At 52.1% G+C, this 18,031-nt stretch overlaps 1 protein-coding gene across 1 annotated transcript in view; it reads right to left on the bottom strand.

Moving 5' to 3' along the window:
- Positions 1–18,031, bottom strand: part of LOC132209540 (disintegrin and metalloproteinase domain-containing protein 12-like) — a 268,784-nt gene that overhangs the window by 140,912 nt on the left and 109,841 nt on the right. The gene's annotated exons all lie outside the window — the stretch shown is intronic.

The raw sequence follows: 18,031 nt of genomic DNA on the forward strand, positions 1-18,031 counted from the left end.
ACAGGTCGAGGAGGCGGGGCTGGAGCCAGTAAAAGTGTGTATAGGTGGAGAGTTGCGATAGGGGTCGGTCAGTGAGGAGGGGGTCAGGTAGGTGGAAGGGAAGATGGACAGTTCAAGGAGGCAGGGATGAGGCTAGTGGGTAGGAAGTGCGGATGTTGGTTGGTCAGTGAGGTGGGAGCAGTGGATAGGTGGGAGAAAAGATGGACAGGGCAAGGAGGTGAGGACGAGGTGGGCTGGTTTTGGGATGCAGTGGGGGGAGGGGATGAGCTGGGCTGGTTTTGTGATGCAGTGGGGGGAGGGGATGAACTGGGCCGGTTTTGGGATGCAGTGGGGGAAGGGGAAGAGCTGGGCTGGTTTTGGGATGCAGTGGAGGGAGGGGATGAACTGGGCTGGTTTTGGGATGCAGTGGGGGGAGGGGATGAACTGGGCTGGTTTTGTGATGCAGTGGGGGGAGGGGATGAACTGGGCTGGTGTTGGGATGCAGTGGGGGGAGGGGATGAACTGGGCTGGTTTTGGGATGCAGTGGGGGGAGGGGATGAACTGGGCTGGTTTTGGGATGCAGTGGGGGAAGGGGAAGAGCTGGGCTGCTTTTGGGATGGAGTGGGGGGAGGGGATGAACTGGGCTGGTGTTGGGATGCAGTGGGGGGAGGGGATGAACTGGGCTGGTTTTGGGATGCAGTGGGGGGAGGGGACGAACTGGGCTGGTTTTGGGATGTAGTGGGGGGAGGGGACGAACTGGGCTGGTTTTGGGATGCAGTGGGGGGAGGGGACGAACTGGGCTGGTTTTGTGATGCAGTGGGGGGAGGGGATGAACTGGGCTGGTTGTGGGATGCATTGGGGGGAGGGGATGAACTGGGCTGGTTTTGGGATGCAGTGGGGGGAGGGGATGAACTGGGCTGGTTTTGGGATGCAGTGGGGGGAGGGGATGAACTGGGCTGGTTTTGGGATGCAGTGGGGGGAGGGGATGAACTGGGCTGGTTTTGTGATGCAGTGGGGGGAGGGGATGAACTGGGCTGGTTTTGGGATGCAGTGCGGGGAGGGGATGAACTGGGCTGGTTTTGGGATGCAGTGGGGGGTGGGGATGAACTGGGCTGGTTTTGGGATGCAGTGGAGGGAGGGGAAGAACTGGGCTGGTTTTGGGATGCAGTGGGGGGTGGGGATGAACTGGGCTGGTTTTGGGATGCAGTGGGGGGAGGGGAAGAACTGGGCTGGTTTTGGGATGCAGTGGGGGGAGGGGATGAACTGGGCTGGTTTTGGGATGCAGTGGGGGGTGGGGATGAACTGGGCTGGTTTTGGGATGCAGTGGGGGGAGGGGATGAACTGGGCTGGTTTTGGGATGCAGTGGGGGGAGGGGATGAACTGGGCTGGTTTTGTGATGCAGTGGGGGGTGGGGATGAACTGGGCTGGTTTTGGGATGCAGTGGGGGGAGGGGATGAACTGGGCTGGTTTTGGGATGCAGTGGGGGGAGGGGACGAACTGGGCTGGTTTTGGGATGCAGTGGGGGGTGGGGATGAACTAGGCTAGTTTTGGGATGCAGTGGGGGGAGGGGATGAACTGGGCTAGTTTTGGGATGCAGTGGGGGGAGGGGATGAACTGGGCTGGTTTTGGGATGCAGTGGGGGGAGGGGATGAACTGGGCTGGTTTTGTGATGCTGTGGGGGGTGGGGATGAACTGGGCTGGTTTTGGGATGCAGTGGGGGGAGGGGATGAACTGGGCTGGTTTTGGGATGCAATGGGGGGAGGGGACGAACTGGGCTGGTTTTGGGATGCAGTGGGGGGTGGGGATGAACTAGGCTGGTTTTGTGATGCAGTGGGAGGAGGGGATGAACTGGGCTAGCTTTGGGATGCAGTGGGGGGAGGGGATGAACTGGGCTGGTTTTGGGATGCAGTGGGGGGAGGGGATGAACTAGGCTGGTTTTGGGATGCAGTGGGGGGAGGGGATGAACTGGGCTGGTTTTGGGATGCAATGGGGGGAGGGGACGAACTGGGCTGGTTTTGGGATGCAGTGGGGGGTGGGGATGAACTAGGCTGGTTTTGTGATGCAGTGGGAGGAGGGGATGAACTGGGCTAGCTTTGGGATGCAGTGGGGGGAGGGGATGAACTGGGCTGGTTTTGGGATGCAGTGGGGGGAGGGGATGAACTAGGCTAGTTTTGTGATGCAGTGGGGTGAGGGGATGAACTGGGCTAGTTTTGTGATGCAGTGGGGGGAGGGGATGAACTGGGCTAGTTTTGGGATGCAGTGGGGGGAGGGGATGAACTGGGCTGGTTTTGGGATGCAGTGGGGGGAGGGGATGAACTGGGCTGGTTTTGTGATGCAGTGGGGGGTGGGGATGAACTGGGCTGGTTTTGGGATGCAGTGGGGGGAGGGGATGAACTGGGCTGGTTTTGGGATGCAGTGGGGGGAGGGGCGAACTGGGCTGGTTTTGGGATGCAGTGGGGGGTGGGGATGAACGAGGCTGGTTTTGTGATGCAGTGGGAGGAGGGGATGAACTGGGCTAGTTTTGGGATGCAGTGGGGGGAGGGGATGAACTGGGCTGGTTTTGGGATGCAGTGCGGGGAGGGGATGAACTGGGCTGGTTTTGGGATGCAGTGGGGGGTGGGGATGAACTGGGCTGGTTTTGTGATGCAGTGGGGGGAGGGGATGAACTGGGCTGGTTTTGGGATGCAATGGGGGAAGGGGAAGAGCTGGGCTGGTTTTGGGATGCAGTGGGGGGAGGGAATGAACTGGGCTGGTTTTGGGATGCAGTGGGGGAAGGGGAAGAGCTGGGCTGGTTTTGGGATGCAGTGGGGGGAGGGGAAGAACTGGGCTGGTTTTGGGATGCAGTGGGGGAAGGGGAAGAGCTGGGCTGGTTTTGGGATGCAGTGGGGGGAGGGGATGAACTGGGCTGGTTTTGGGATGCAGTGGGGGGAGGGGATGAACTGGGCTGGTTTTGTGATGCAGTGGGGGGAGGGGATGAACTGGGCTGGTTTTGGGATGCAGTGCGGGGAGGGGATGAACTGGGCTGGTTTTGGGATGCAGTGGGGGGAGGGGATGAACTGGGCTGGTTTTGGGATGCAGTGGGGGAAGGGGAAGAGCTCGGCTGGTTTTGGGATGCAGTGGGGGGAGGGGATGAACTGGGCTGGTTTTGGCATGCAATGGGGGAAGGGGATGAACTGGGCTGGTTTTGGGATGCAGTGGGGGGAGGGGATGAACTGGGCTGGTTTTGGGACGCAGTGGGGGGAGGGGAGGAACTGGACTGGTTTTGTGATGCAGTGGGGGGAGGGGACGAACTGGTCTGGTTTTGGGATGCAGTGGGGGGAGGGGATGAACTGGGCTGGTTGTGTGATGCAGTGGGGGGAGGGGATGAACTGGGCTGGTTTTGGGATGCAGTGGGGTGTGGGGATGAACTGGGCTGGTTTTGGGATGCAGTGGGGGGTGGGGATGAACTGGGCTGGTTTTGTAATGCGGTGGGGGGTGGGGACGAACTGGGCTGGTTTTGTGATGCAGTGGGGGGAGGGGATGAACTGGGCTGGTTTTGGGATGCAATGGGGGAAGGGGAAGAGCTGGGCTGGTTTTGGGATGCAGTGGGGGGTGGGGATGAACTGGGCTGGTTTTGGGATGCAGTGGGGGGAGGGGATGAACTGGGCTGGTTTTGGGATGCAGTGGGGGGTGGGGATGAACTGGGCTGGTTTTGGGATGCAGTGCGGGGAGGGGATGAACTGGGCTGGTTTTGGGATGCAGTGGGGGGAGGGGACGAACTGGGCTGGTTTTGGGATGCAGTGGGGGGTGGGGATGAACTAGGCTAGTTTTGTGGTGCAGTGGGGGGAGGGGATGAACTGGGCTAGTTTTGTGATGCAGTGGGGGGAGGGGATGAACTGGGCTGGTTTTGGGATGCAGTGGGGGGAGGGGATGAACTGGGCTGGTTTTGGGATGCAGTGGGGGGAGGGGATGAACTGGGCTGGTTTTGTGATGCAGTGGGGGGTGGGGATGAACTGGGCTGGTTTTGGGATGCAGTGGGGGGAGGGGATGAACTGGGCTGGTTTTGGGATGCAGTGGGGGGAGGGGACGAACTGGGCTGGTTTTGGGATGCAGTGGGGGGCGGGGTTGAACTAGGCTGGTTTTGTGATGCAGTGGGAGGAGGGGATGAACTGGGCTGGTTTTGGGATGCAGTGGGGGGAGGGGATGAACTGGACTGGTTTTGTGATGCAGTGGGGGGAGGGGACGAACTGGTCTGGTTTTGGGATGCAGTGGGGGGAGGGGATGAACTGGGCTGGTTGTGTGATGCAGTGGTGGGAGGGGATGTACTGGACTGGTTTTGGGATGCAGTGGGGGGTGGGGATGAACTGGGCTGGTTTTGGGATGCAGTGGGGGGTGGGGATGAACTGGGCTGGTTTTGTAATGCGGTGGGGGGTGGGGACGAACTGGGCTGGTTTTGTGATGCAGTGGGGGGAGGGGATGAACTGGGCTGGTTTTGGGATGCAATGGGGGAAGGGGAAGAGCTGGGCTGGTTTTGGGATGCAGTGGGGGGAGGGGATGAACTGGGCTGGTTTTGGGATGCAGTGGGGGGAGGGGATGAACTGGGCTGGTTTTGGGATGCAGTGGGGGGTGGGGATGAACTGGGCTGGTTTTGGGATGCAGTGCGGGGAGGGGATGAACTGGGCTGGTTTTGGGATGCAGTGGGGGGAGGGGACGAACTGGGCTTGTTTTGGGATGCAGTGGGGGGTGGGGATGAACTAGGCTAGTTTTGTGGTGCAGTGGGGGGAGGGGATGAACTGGGCTAGTTTTGGGATGCAGTGGGGGGAGGGGATGAACTGGGCTGGTTTTGGGATGCAGTGGGGGGAGGGGATGAACTGGGCTGGTTTTGGGATGCAGTGGGGGGAGGGGATGAACTGGGCTGGTTTTGTGATGCAGTGGGGGGTGGGGATGAACTGGGCTGGTTTTGGGATGCAGTGGGGGGAGGGGATGAACTGGGCTGGTTTTGGGATGCAGTGGGGGGAGGGGACGAACTGGGCTGGTTTTGGGATGCAGTGGGGGGCGGGGATGAACTAGGCTGGTTTTGTGATGCAGTGGGAGGAGGGGATGAACTGGGCTAGTTTTGGGATGCAGTGGGGGGAGGGGATGAACTGGGCTGGTTTTGGAATGCAGTGGGGGGTGGGGATGAACTGGGCTGGTTTTGGGATGCAGTGGGGGGTGGGGATGAACTGGGCTGGTTTTGGGATGCAGTGGGGGGAGGGGATGAACTGGGCTGGTTTTGGGATGCAGTGGGGGGAGGGGATGAACTGGGCTGGTTTTGGGATGCAGTGGGGGGAGGGGATGAACTGGGCTGGTTGTGTGATGCAGTGGGGGGAGGGGATGATCTGGGCTGGTTTTGACATGCAGTGGGGGGTGGGGATGAACTGGGCTGGTTTTGGGATGCAGTGGGGGGTGGGGATGAACTGGGCTGGTTTTGTAATGCGGTGGGGGGTGGGGACGAACTGGGCTGGTTTTGTGATGCAGTGGGGGGAGGGGAAGAGCTGGGCTGGTTTTGGGATGCAGTGGGGGAAGGGGAAGAGCTGGGCTGGTTTTGGGATGCAGTGGGGGGAGGGGATGAACTGGGCTGGTTTTGGGATGCAATGGGGCAAGGGGAAGAGCTGGGCTGGTTTTGGGATGCAGTGGGGGGAGGGGATGAACTGGGCTGGTTTTGGGATGCAGTGGGGGGAGGGGACGAACTGGGCTGGTTTTGGGATGCAGAGGGGGGAGGGGATGAACTGGGCTGGTTGTGTGATGCAGTGGGGGGAGGGGATGAACTGGGCTGGTTTTGGGATGCATGTGGGGGGTGGGGATGAACTGGGCTGGTTTTGGGATGCAGTGGGGGGAGGGGACGAACTGGGCTGGTTTTGGGATGTAGTAGGGGGAGGGGACGAACTGGGCTGGTTTTGGGATGCAGTGGGGGGAGGGGATGAACTGGGCTGGTTGTGTGATGCAGTGGGGGGAGGGGATGAACTGGGCTGGTTTTGACATGCAGTGGGGGGTGGGGATGAACTGGGCTGGTTTTGGGATGCAGTGGGGGGTGGGGATGAACTGGGCTGGTTTTGTAATGCGGTGGGGGGTGGGGACGAACTGGGCTGGTTTTGTGATGCAGTGGGGGGAGGGGATGAACTGGGCTGGTTTTGGGATGCAATGGGGGAAGGGGAAGAGCTGGGCTGGTTTTGGGATGCAGTGGGGGGAGGGGATGAACTGGGCTGGTTTTGGGATGCAGTGGGGGAAGGGGAAGAGCTGGGCTGGTTTTGGGATGCAGTGGGGGGAGGGGAAGAACTGGGCTGGTTTTGGGATGCAGTGGGGGAAGGGGAAGAGCTGGGCTGGTTTTGGGATGCAGTGGGGGGAGGGGATGAACTGGGCTGGTTTTGGGATGCAATGGGGCAAGGGGAAGAGCTGGGCTGGTTTTGGGATGCAGTGGGGGGAGGGGATGAACTGGGCTGGTTTTGGGATGCAGTGGGGGGAGGGGACGAACTGGGCTGGTTTTGGGATGCAGAGGGGGGAGGGGATGAACTGGGCTGGTTGTGTGATGCAGTGGGGGGAGGGGATGAACTGGGCTGGTTTTGGGATGCATGTGGGGGGTGGGGATGAACTGGGCTGGTTTTGGGATGCAGTGGGGGGAGGGGACGAACTGGGCTGGTTTTGGGATGTAGTAGGGGGAGGGGACGAACTGGGCTGGTTTTGGGATGCAGTGGGGGGAGGAGACGAACTGGGCTGGTTTTGTGATGCAGTGGGGGGAGGGGATGAACTGGGCTGGTTGTGGGATGCAGTGGGGGGAGGGGACGAACTGGGCTGGTTTTGGGATGCAGTGGGGGGAGGGGATGAACTGGGCTGGTTTTGGGATGCAGTTGGGGGAGGGGATGAACTGGGCTGGTTTTGTGATGCAGTGGGGGGAGGGGATGAACTGGGCTGGTTTTGGGATGCAGTGCGGGGAGGGGATGAACTGGGCTGGTTTTGGGATGCAGTGGTGGGTGGGGATGAACTGGGCTGGTTTTGGGATGCAGTGGAGGGAGGGGATGAACTGGGCTGGTTTTGGGATGCAGTGGGGGGTGGGGATGAACTGGGCTGGTTTTGGGATGCAGTGGGGGGAGGGGACGAACTGGGCTGGTTTTGGGATGCAGTGGGGGGTGGGGATGAACTGGGCTGGTTTTGGGATGCAGTGGGGGGAGGGGATTAACTGGGCTAGTTTTGGGATGCAGTGGGGGGAGGGGATGAACTGGGCTGGTTTTGGATGCAGTGGGGGGAGGGGATGAACTGGGCTGGTTTTGGGATGCAGTGGGGGGTGGGGATGAACTGGGCTGGTTTTGGGATGCAGTGCGGGGAGGGGATGAACTGGGCTGGTTTTGGGATGCAGTGGGGGGAGGGGATGAACTGGGCTGGTTTTGTGATGCAGTGGGGGGTGGGGATGAACTGGGCTGGTTTTGGGATGCAGTGGGGGGAGGGGATGAACTGGGCTGGTTTTGGGATGCAGTGGGGGGAGGGGACGAACTGGGCTGGTTTTGGGATGCAGTGGGGGGTGGGGATGAACTAGGCTAGTTTTGTGATGCAGTGGGGGGAGGGGATGAACTGGGCTAGTTTTGGGATGCAGTCGGGGGAGGGGATGAACTGGGCTGGTTTTGGGATGCAGTGGGGGAAGGGGATGAACTGGGCTGGTTTTGGGATGCAGTGGGGGGAGGGGATGAACTGGGCTGGTTTTGTGATGCAGTGGGGGGTGGGGATGAACTGGGCTGGTTTTGGGATGCAGTGGGGGGAGGGGACGAACTGGGCTGGTTTTGGGATGCAGTGGGGGGTGGGGATGAACTAGGCTGGTTTTGTGATGCAGTGGGAGGAGGGGATGAACTGGGCTAGTTTTGGGATGCAGTGGGGGGACGGGATGAACTGGGCTGGTTTTGGGATGCAGTGGGGGGTGGGGATGAACTGGGCTGGTTTTGACATGCAGTGGGGGGTGGGGATGTACTGGGCTGGTTTTGGGATGCAGTGGGGGGAGGGGATGAACTGGGCTGGTTTTGGGATGCAGTGGGGGGAGGGGATGAACTGGGCTGGTTTTGGGATGCAGTGGGGGGAGGGGATGAACTGGGCTGGTTTTGGGATGCAGTGGGGGAAGGGGAAGAGCTCGGCTGGTTTTGGGATGCAGTGGGGGGAGGGGATGAACTGGGCTGGTTTTGGCATGCAATGGGGGAAGGGGATGAACTGGGCTGGTTTTGGGATGCAGTGGGGGGAGGGGATGAACTGGGCTGGTTTTGGGATGCAGTGGGGGGAGGGGACGAACTGGACTGGTTTTGTGATGCAGTGGGGGGAGGGGATGTACTGGACTGGTTTTGGGATGCAGTGGGGGGAGGGGACGAACTGGGCTGGTTTTGTGATGCAGTGGGGGGTGGGGATGAATTGGGCTGGTTTTGTGATGCAGTGGGGGGTGGGATGAACTGGGCTGGTTTTGTGATGCAGTGGGGGGAGGGGATGAACTGGGCTGGTTTTGGGATGCAGTGGGGGGTGGGGATGAACTGGGCTGGTTTTGGGATGCAGTGGTGGGAGGGGATGAACTGGGCTGGTTTTGGGATGCAGTGGGGGGTGGGGATGAACTGGGCTGGTTTTGTGATGCAGTGGGGGGAGGGGATGAACTGGGCTGGTTTTGGGATGCAGTGGGGGAAGGGGACGAACTGGGCTGGTTTTGGGATGCAGTGGGGGGAGGGGATGAACTGGGCTGGTTTTGGGATGCAGTGGGGGGAGGGGACGAACTGGGCTGGTTTTGGGATGCAGTGGGGGGAGGGGATGAACTGGGCTGGTTGTGTGGCGCAGTGGGGGGAGGGGACGAACTGGGCTGGTTTTGGGATGCGGTGGGGGGAGGGGATGAACTGGGCTGGTTTTGGGATGCAGTGGGGGGAGGGGAGATTTTGAAGCTGGTGAAGTCCACATTGATACCATTGGGCTGCAGGGTTCCCAAGCGGAATATGAGTTGCTGTTCCTGCAACCTTCGGGTGGCATCATTGTGGCACTGCAGGAGGCCCATGATGGATTAATCTTGGTGATAAGCATATTACCGTCAGAGATATTTGAGGGAAAAGATGAACAGTCATTCAGAAAAACTCAGATTGACCAGGTCAGCGTGACAATTTTTCGTGGAATATTTACGCCTGACGAACAATAGAATTTTTCAGGAGGTAATAAGGAGGGTTGATAAATGCGCCACATCTGATATTTTCTCTGTGGATTTTAACAGCAGTTTTTAAAATTCTACCATGATTCAAGAAAGCAGTTTATCACCACATAATTAGGGATGGTCAATAAATGTTAGTCTAGCCAGTAATGTTCATATTCCATAAACATAGATATTATAAAAAGTAAGCAGAGACAGGTCAATGAACACAATCGGACAAAATGGTTGAAGTTTGTTTGCTTCAAAGCAAGGGGTATTATAGGTAAGGCAGGTGAGTTTAGATCCATCAGTACCTGGGATTATGATATTCTGGCCACGACAGAGACTTGTTTGAGAGAGGGACAGGACTGGGTGCTCAATGTTAAAAGGTTTCATTGTTTTGAATGTGTGGAATAATTGCATGTTGAGACTGTTTAATTGAGGCTGAATAGTAATGAGTTAAAATAACACATGACTAGGACCACAAAGTAGGGAAACTTATGAAACAGCACATCTTGCTGCAATAGCAAATTGCCTTTCCCTGAGAGGTCACATAGGACAGATAGCAAAAAGCAAGAGCTTACAGCATCTGCCTCCTCTTATCATAGAACATCGAACATTAGAGCACAGTACAGGCCCTTCAGTCCTCAATGTTGTGCCGACCTGTCATACCAATCTCAAGCCCATCTAACCTACACTATTCCATGTACGTCCATATGCTTATCCAATGACGACTTAAATGTACCTAAAGTTGGCGAATCTACTACCGTTGCAGGCAAAGCGTTCCATTCCCTTACTACTCTCTGAGTAAAGAAACTACCTCTGACATCTGTCCTATATCTTTCACCCCTCAATTTAAAGCTATGCCCCCTCGTGCACGCCATCACCATCCTAGGAAAAAGGCTCTCCCTATCCACCCTATCTAACCCTCTGATTATTTTATATGTTTCAATTAAGTCACCTCTCAACCTTCTTCTCTCTAATGAAAACAGCCTCAAGTCCCTCAGCCTTTCCTCAGAAGACCTTCCCTCCAGACGAAGCAACATCCTAGTAAATCTCCTCTGCATCCTTTCCAAAGCTTCCACATCCTTCTTATAATGCAGTGACCAGAACTGTACACAATACTCCAAGTGCGGCCGCACCAAAGTTTTGTACAGCTTCACCATAACCTCTTGGTTCTGGAACTCGGTCCCTCTATTAATAAAAGCTAAAACACTGTATGCCTTCTTAACAGCCCTGTCAACCTGGGTGGCAACTTTCAAGGATCTGTGTACATGGACACTGAGATCTCTCTGCTCATCTACACGACCAAGAATCTTATCATTCGCCCTGTACTTTGCCTTCCGGTTACTCCTACCAAAGTGCATCACCTCACACTTGTCTGTATTAAACTCCATTTGCCACCTCTCAGCCCAGCTCTGCAGCTTATCTATGTCTCTCTGCAACCTACAGCATCCTTCGTCACTATCCACAACTCCACCGACCTTAGTGTCGTCTGCAAATTTACTAACCCATCCTTCTACACCCTCATCCAGGTCATTTATAAAAATAACAAACAGCAGTGGGCCCAACACCGACCCTTACGGTACACCACTAGTGACTGGTCTCCAGGATGAACATTTCCCATCAACTACCAGCCTCTGTCTTCTTTCAGCAAGCCAATTTCCGATCCAAACTGCTATATCTCCCACAATTCCATTCCTCTGCATTTTGTACAATAGCCTATTGTGGGGAACCTTATCGAACGCCTTGCTGAAATCCATATACACCACATCAACCGGTTTACTCTCAGCTACCTGTTTGGTAACATTCTCAAAGAACCTCACATGCCTTTTCTATCTTTAATGCTGTCATCTATCTATCAAAGTTACTCTGTTTAATAATTCTTTCAAACTCGATGTGTCTGACCTGGTTCCTTTCTTACATTTAAGACCATAAGACATCGGAGCAGAAATTAGGCCATGATAGTGACACTGAGGAACCTGTCAGTACTAATGATAGTGACTCTGAGGTACCTGTCAGTAGTAATGATAGTGACTCTGAGGGACCTGTCTGTAGTAATGATAGTGACTGTGAGGGACCTGTCAGTACTAATGATAGTGACTCTGAGGTACCTGTCTGTAGTAATGATACTGACTCTGGGGTACCCGTCTGTAGTAATGATAGTGACTGTGAGGTACCTGTCTGTAGTAATGATAGTGACTGTGAGGTACACGTCTGTAGTAATGATAGTGACTCTGAGGGACCTGTCTGTAGTAATGATAGTGACTGTGAGGTACCCGTCTGTAGTAATGATAGTGACTCTGAGGTACCCGTCTGGAGTAATGATAGTGACTGTGAGGTACCCGTCAGTAGTAATGATAGTGACTGTGAGGTACCTGTCTGTAGTAATGATAGTGACTGTGAGGTACCTGTCTGTAGTAACGATAGTGACTCTGAGGTACCCGTCTGTAGTAATGATAGTGACTGTGAGGTACCTGTCTGTAGTAATGATAGTGACTGTGAGGTACCTGTCAGTATTAATGATAGTGACTGTGAGGTATCTGTCTGTAGTAATGATAGTGACTCTGAGGTACCCGTCTGTAGTAATGATAGTGACTGTGAGGTACCTGTCTGTAGTAATGATAGTGACTGTGAGGTACCCGTCTGTAGTAATGATAGTGACTGTGAGGGACCTGTCTGTAGTAACGATAGTGACTGTGAGGGACCTGTCTGTAGTAATGATAGTGACTGTGAGGGACCTGTCTGTAGTAATGATAGTGACTGTGAGGGACCTGTCTGTAGTAATGATAGTGACTCTGAGGAACCTGTCTGTAGTAATGATAGTGACTGTGAGGTACCTGTCAGTAGTAATGATAGTGACTGTGAGGGACCTGTCTGTAGTAACGATAGTGACTGTGAGGGACCTGTCTGTAGTAATGATAGTGACTGTGAGGGACCTGTCTGTAGAAATGATAGTGACTCTGAGGAACCTGTCAGAAGTAATGATAGTGACTGTGAGGGACCTGTCTGTAGTAACGATAGTGACTGTGAGGGACCTGTCTGTAGTAATGATAGTGACTGTGAGTGACCTGTCTGTAGTAATGATAGTGACTGTGAGGTACCTGTCTGTAGTAATGATAGTGACTGTGAGGTACCTGTCAGTAGTAATGATAGTGACTGTGAGGGACCTGTCTGTAGTAATGATAGTGACTCTGAGGTACCTGTCTGTAGTAATGATAGTGACTGTGAGGTACCTGTCTGTAGTAATGATAGTGACTCTGAGGGACCTGTCTGTAGTAATGATAGTGACTGTGAGGTACCTGTCTGTAGTAATGATAGTGACTCTGAGGGACCTGTCTGTAGTAACGATAGTGACTCTGAGGTACCCGTCTGTAGTAATGATCGTGACTCTGAGGTACCCGTCTGTAGTAATGATAGTGACTGTGAGGTACCTGTCTGTAGTAATGATAGTGACTGTGAGGTACCTGTCAGTATTAATGATAGTGACTGTGAGGTACCCGTCTGTAGTAATGATAGTGACTGTGAGGTACCTGTCTGTAGTAATGATAGTGACTGTGAGGTACCCGTCTGTAGTAATGATAGTGACTCTGAGGTACCCGTCTGTAGTAATGATAGTGACTCTGAGGGACCTGTCTGTAGTAATGATAGTGACTGTGAGGTACCTGTCAGTAGTAATGATAGTGACTCTGAGGTACCCGTCTGTAGTAATGATAGTGACTGTGAGGTACCTGTCTGTAGTAATGATAGTGACTGTGAGGTACCTGTCTGTAGTAATGATAGTGACTCTGAGGTACCCGTCTGTAGTAATGATAGTGACTCTGAGGGACCTTTCTGTAGTAATGATAGTGACTCTGAGGGACCTGTCTGTAGTAATGATAGTGACTCTGAGGGACCTGTCTGTAGTAATGATAGTGACTGTGAGGTACCTGTCAGTATTAATGATAGTGACTGTGAGGTACCCGTCTGTAGTAATGATAGTGACTGTGAGGTACCTGTCTGTAGTAATGATAGTGACTGTGAGGTACCCGTCTGTAGTAATGATAGTGACTCTGAGGTACCCGTCTGTAGTAATGATAGTGACTCTGAGGGACCTGTCTGTAGTAATGATAGTGACTCTGAGGGACCTGTCAGTAGTAATGATAGTGACTCTGAGGAACCTGTCTGTAGTAATGATAGTGACACTGAGGTACCTGTCTGTAGTAATGATAGTGACTCTGAGGAACCTGTCTGTAGTAATGATAGTGACTCTGAGGGACCTGTCAGTAGTAATGATAGTGACTGTGAGGTACCTGTCAGTAGTAATGATAGTGACTCTGAGGTACCCGTCTGTAGTAATGATAGTGACTGTGAGGTACCTGTCTGTAGTAATGATAGTGACTGTGAGGTACCTGTCTGTAGTAATGATAGTGACTCTGAGGTACCCGTCTGTAGTAATGATAGTGACTCTGAGGGACCTGTCTGTAGTAATGATAGTGACTCTGAGGGACCTGTCTGTAGTAATGATAGTGACTGTGAGGTACCTGTCAGTAGTAATGATAGTGACTCTGAGGTACCCGTCTGTAGTAATGATAGTGACTGTGAGGTACCTGTCTGTAGTAATGATAGTGACTGTGAGGTACCCGTCTGTAGTAATGATAGTGACTGTGAGGGACCTGTCTGTAGTAATGATAGTGACTGTGAGGTACCCGTCAGTAGTAATGATAGTGACTGTGAGGGACCCGTCTGTAGTAATGATAGTGACTGTGAGGGACCTGTCTGTAGTAATGATAGTGACTGTGAGGTACCTGTCAGTAGTAATGATAGTGACTCTGAGGTACCCGTCTGTAGTAATGATAGTGACTGTGAGGTACCTGTCTGTAGTAATGATAGTGACTGTGAGGTACCTGTCTGTAGTAATGATAGTGACTGTGAGGTACCTGTCTGTAGTAATGATAGTGACTCTGAGGTACCCGTCTGTAGTAATGATAGTGACTCTGAGGGACCTTTCTGTAGTAATGATAGTGACTCTGAGGGACCTGTCTGTAGTAATGATAGTGACTCTGAGGGACCTGTCTGTAGTAATGATAGTGACTGTGAGGTACCTGTCAGTATTAATGATAGTGACTGTGAGGTACCCGTCTGTAGTAATGATAGTGACTGTGAGGTACCTGTCTGTAGTAATGATAGTGACTGTGAGGTACCCGTCTGTAGTAATGATAGTGACTCTGAGGTACCCGTCTGTAGTAATGATAGTGACTCTGAGGGACCTGTCTGTAGTAATGATAGTGACTCTGAGGGACCTGTCAGTAGTAATGATAGTGACTCTGAGGAACCTGTCTGTAGTAATGATAGTGACACTGAGGTACCTGTCTGTAGTAATGATAGTGACTCTGAGGAACCTGTCTGTAGTAATGATAGTGACTCTGAGGGACCTGTCAGTAGTAATGATAGTGACTGTGAGGTACCTGTCAGTAGTAATGATAGTGACTCTGAGGTACCCGTCTGTAGTAATGATAGTGACTGTGAGGTACCTGTCTGTAGTAATGATAGTGACTGTGAGGTACCTGTCTGTAGTAATGATAGTGACTCTGAGGTACCCGTCTGTAGTAATGATAGTGACTCTGAGGGACCTGTCTGTAGTAATGATAGTGACTCTGAGGGACCTGTCTGTAGTAATGATAGTGACTGTGAGGTACCTGTCAGTAGTAATGATAGTGACTCTGAGGTACCCGTCTGTAGTAATGATAGTGACTGTGAGGTACCTGTCTGTAGTAATGATAGTGACTGTGAGGTACCCGTCTGTAGTAATGATAGTGACTGTGAGGGACCTGTCTGTAGTAATGATAGTGACTGTGAGGTACCCGTCAGTAGTAATGATAGTGACTGTGAGGGACCCGTCTGTAGTAATGATAGTGACTGTGAGGGACCTGTCTGTAGTAATGATAGTGACTGTGAGGGACCTGTCTGTAGTAATGATAGTGACTGTGAGGGACCCGTCTGTAGTAATGATAGTGACTCTGTGGGACCTGTCTGTAGTAATGATAGTGACTCTGAGGAACCTGTCTGTAGTAATGATAGTGACTCTGAGGTACCCGTCAGTAGTAATGATAGTGACTCTGAGGGAACTGTCAGTAGTAATGATAGTGACTCTGAGGGAACTGTCAGTAGTAATGATAGTGATTCTGAGGGACCTGTCTGTAGTAATGATAGTGACTCTGAGGGACCTGTCTGTAGTAATGATAGTGACTCTGAGGGACCTGTCTGTAGTAATGATAGTGACTGTGAGGTACATGTATGTAGTAATGATAGTGACTCTGAGGAACCTGTCAGTAGTAATGATAGTGACTCTGAGGGACATGTCTGTAGTAACAATACTGACTCTGAGGGACCTGTCTGTAGTAATGATAGTGACTGTGAGGGACCTGTCTGTAGTAATGATAGTGACTGTGAGGTACCTGTCTGTAGTAATGATAGTGACTGTGAAGGACCTGTCTGTAGTAATGATAGTGACTCTGAGGTACCTGTCTGTAGTAATGATAGTGACTGTGAGGGACCCGTCTGTAGTAATGATAGTGACTCTGAGGGACCTGTCTGTAGTAATGATAGTGACTCTGAGGTACCCGTCTGTAGTAATGATAGTGACTCTGAGGTACCTGTCTGTAGTAATGATAGTGACTCTGAGGTACCCGTCTGTAGTAATGATAGTGACTGTGAGGGACCCGTCTGTAGTAATGATAGTGACTCTGAGGGAACTGTCTGTAGTAATGATAGTGACTGTGAGGTACCTGTCAGTAGTAATGATAGTGACTCTGAGGGACCCGTCTGTAGTAATGATAGTGACTCTGAGGAACCTGTCTGTAGTAATGATAGTGACTCAGAGGTACCAGTCAGTAGTAATGATAGTGACTGTGAGGGACCTGTCTGTAGTAATGATAGTGACTGTGAGGTACCTGTCTGTAGTAATGATAGTGACTCTGAGGTACCCGTCTGTAGTAATGATAGTGACTGTGAGGTACCTGTCTGTAGTAATGACAGTGACAGTGAGGTACCTGTCAGTAGTAATGATAGTCACTCTGAGGGACCTGTCAGTAGTAATGACAGTGACTCTGAGGGACCTGTCTGTAGTAATGATAGTGACAGTGAGGTACCTGTCAGTAGTAATGATAGTGACTCTGAGGTACCCGTCTGTAGTAATGACAGTGACTGTGAGGTACCCGTCTGTAGTAATGATAGTGACTGTGAGGTACCTGTCAGTAGTAATAATAGTGACTCTGAGGTACCCGTCTGTAGTAATGACAGTGACTGTGAGGGACCTGTCTGTAGTAATGATAGTGACTGTGAGGGACCTGTCTGTAGTAATGATAGTGACTGTGAGGTACCCGTCTGTAGTAATGATAGTGACTCTGAGGTACCTGTCTGTAGTAATGATAGTGACTCTGAGGGACCTGTCTGTAGTAATGATAGTGACTCTGAGGGACCTGTCTGTAGTAATGATAGTGACTCTGAGGGACCTGTCTGTAGTAATGATAGTGACTCTGAGGGACCTGTCAGTAGTAATGACAGTGACTGTGAGGGACCTGTCTGTAGTAATGATAGTGACTCTGAGGGACCTGTCTGTAGTAATGATAGTGACTCTGAGGGACCTGTCTGTAGTAATGATAGTGACTCTGAGGTACCTGTCTGTAGTAATGATAGTGACTCTGAGGGACCTGTCTGTAGTAATGATAGTGACTGTGAGGTACCCATCTGTAGTAATGATAGTGACTCTGAGGGACCTGTCAGTAGTAATGATAGTGACTCTGAGGGACCTGTCTGTAGTAATGATAGTGACTCTGAGGGACCTGTCTGTAGTAATGATAGTGACTGTGAGGGACCTGTCTGTAGTAATGATAGTGACTCTGAGGAACATGTATGTAGTAATGATAGTGACTCTGAGGGACCTGTCTGTAGTAATGATAGTGACTCTGTGGGACCTGTCTGTAGTAATGATAGTGACTCTGAGGGACCTGTCAGTAGTAATGATAGTGACTCTGAGGGACCTGTCTGTAGTAATGATAGTGACTCTGAGGAACATGTATGTAGTAATGATAGTGACTGTGAGGTACCTGTCTGTAGTAATGATAGTGACTCTGAGGTACCTGTCTGTAGTAATGAGAGTGAATCTGAGGTACCTGTCTGTAGTAATGATAGTGACTCTGAGGGACCTGTCTGTAGTAATGATAGTGACTCTGAGGGACCCGTCTGTAGTAATGATAGTGACTGTGAGGTACCTGTCTGTAGTAATGATAGTGACTCTGAGGGACCTGTCTGTAGTAATGATAGTGACTGTGAGGTACCTGTCTGTAGTAATGATAGTGACTCTGAGGGACCTGTCTGTAGTAATGATAGTGACTCTGAGGTACCTGTCTGTAGTAATGATAGTGACTCTGAGGAACCTGTTAGTAGTAATGATAGTGACTCTGAGGTACCTGTCTGTCGTAATGACAGTGACTCTGAGGAACATGTATGTAGTAATGATAGCGACTCTGAGGTACGTGTCTGTAGTAATGATAGTGACTCTGATGTAACCGTCTGTAGTAATGACAGTGACTGTGAGGTACCCGTCTATAGTAATGATAGTGACTCTGAGGGACCTGTCTGTAGTAATGATAGTGACTGTGAGGGACCTGTCTGTAGTAATGATAGTGACTCTGAGGGACCTGTCTGTAGTAATGATAGTGACTCTGAGGTACCCGTCTGTAGTAATGATAGTGACTCTGAGGTACCCGTCTGTAGTAATGATAGCGACTCTGAGGTACGTGTCTGTAGTAATGATAGTGACGGTGAGGTACATGTCAGAAGTAATGCTAGTGACTGTGAGGTACCCGTCTGTAGTAATGATAGTGACTCTGAGGAACCTGTCTGTAGTAATGATAGTGACTG

The sequence above is a fragment of the Stegostoma tigrinum genome, chromosome 1 (assembly GCF_030684315.1).
Source record: "Stegostoma tigrinum isolate sSteTig4 chromosome 1, sSteTig4.hap1, whole genome shotgun sequence".
Taxonomy (NCBI): Eukaryota; Metazoa; Chordata; class Chondrichthyes; order Orectolobiformes; family Stegostomatidae; genus Stegostoma; species Stegostoma tigrinum.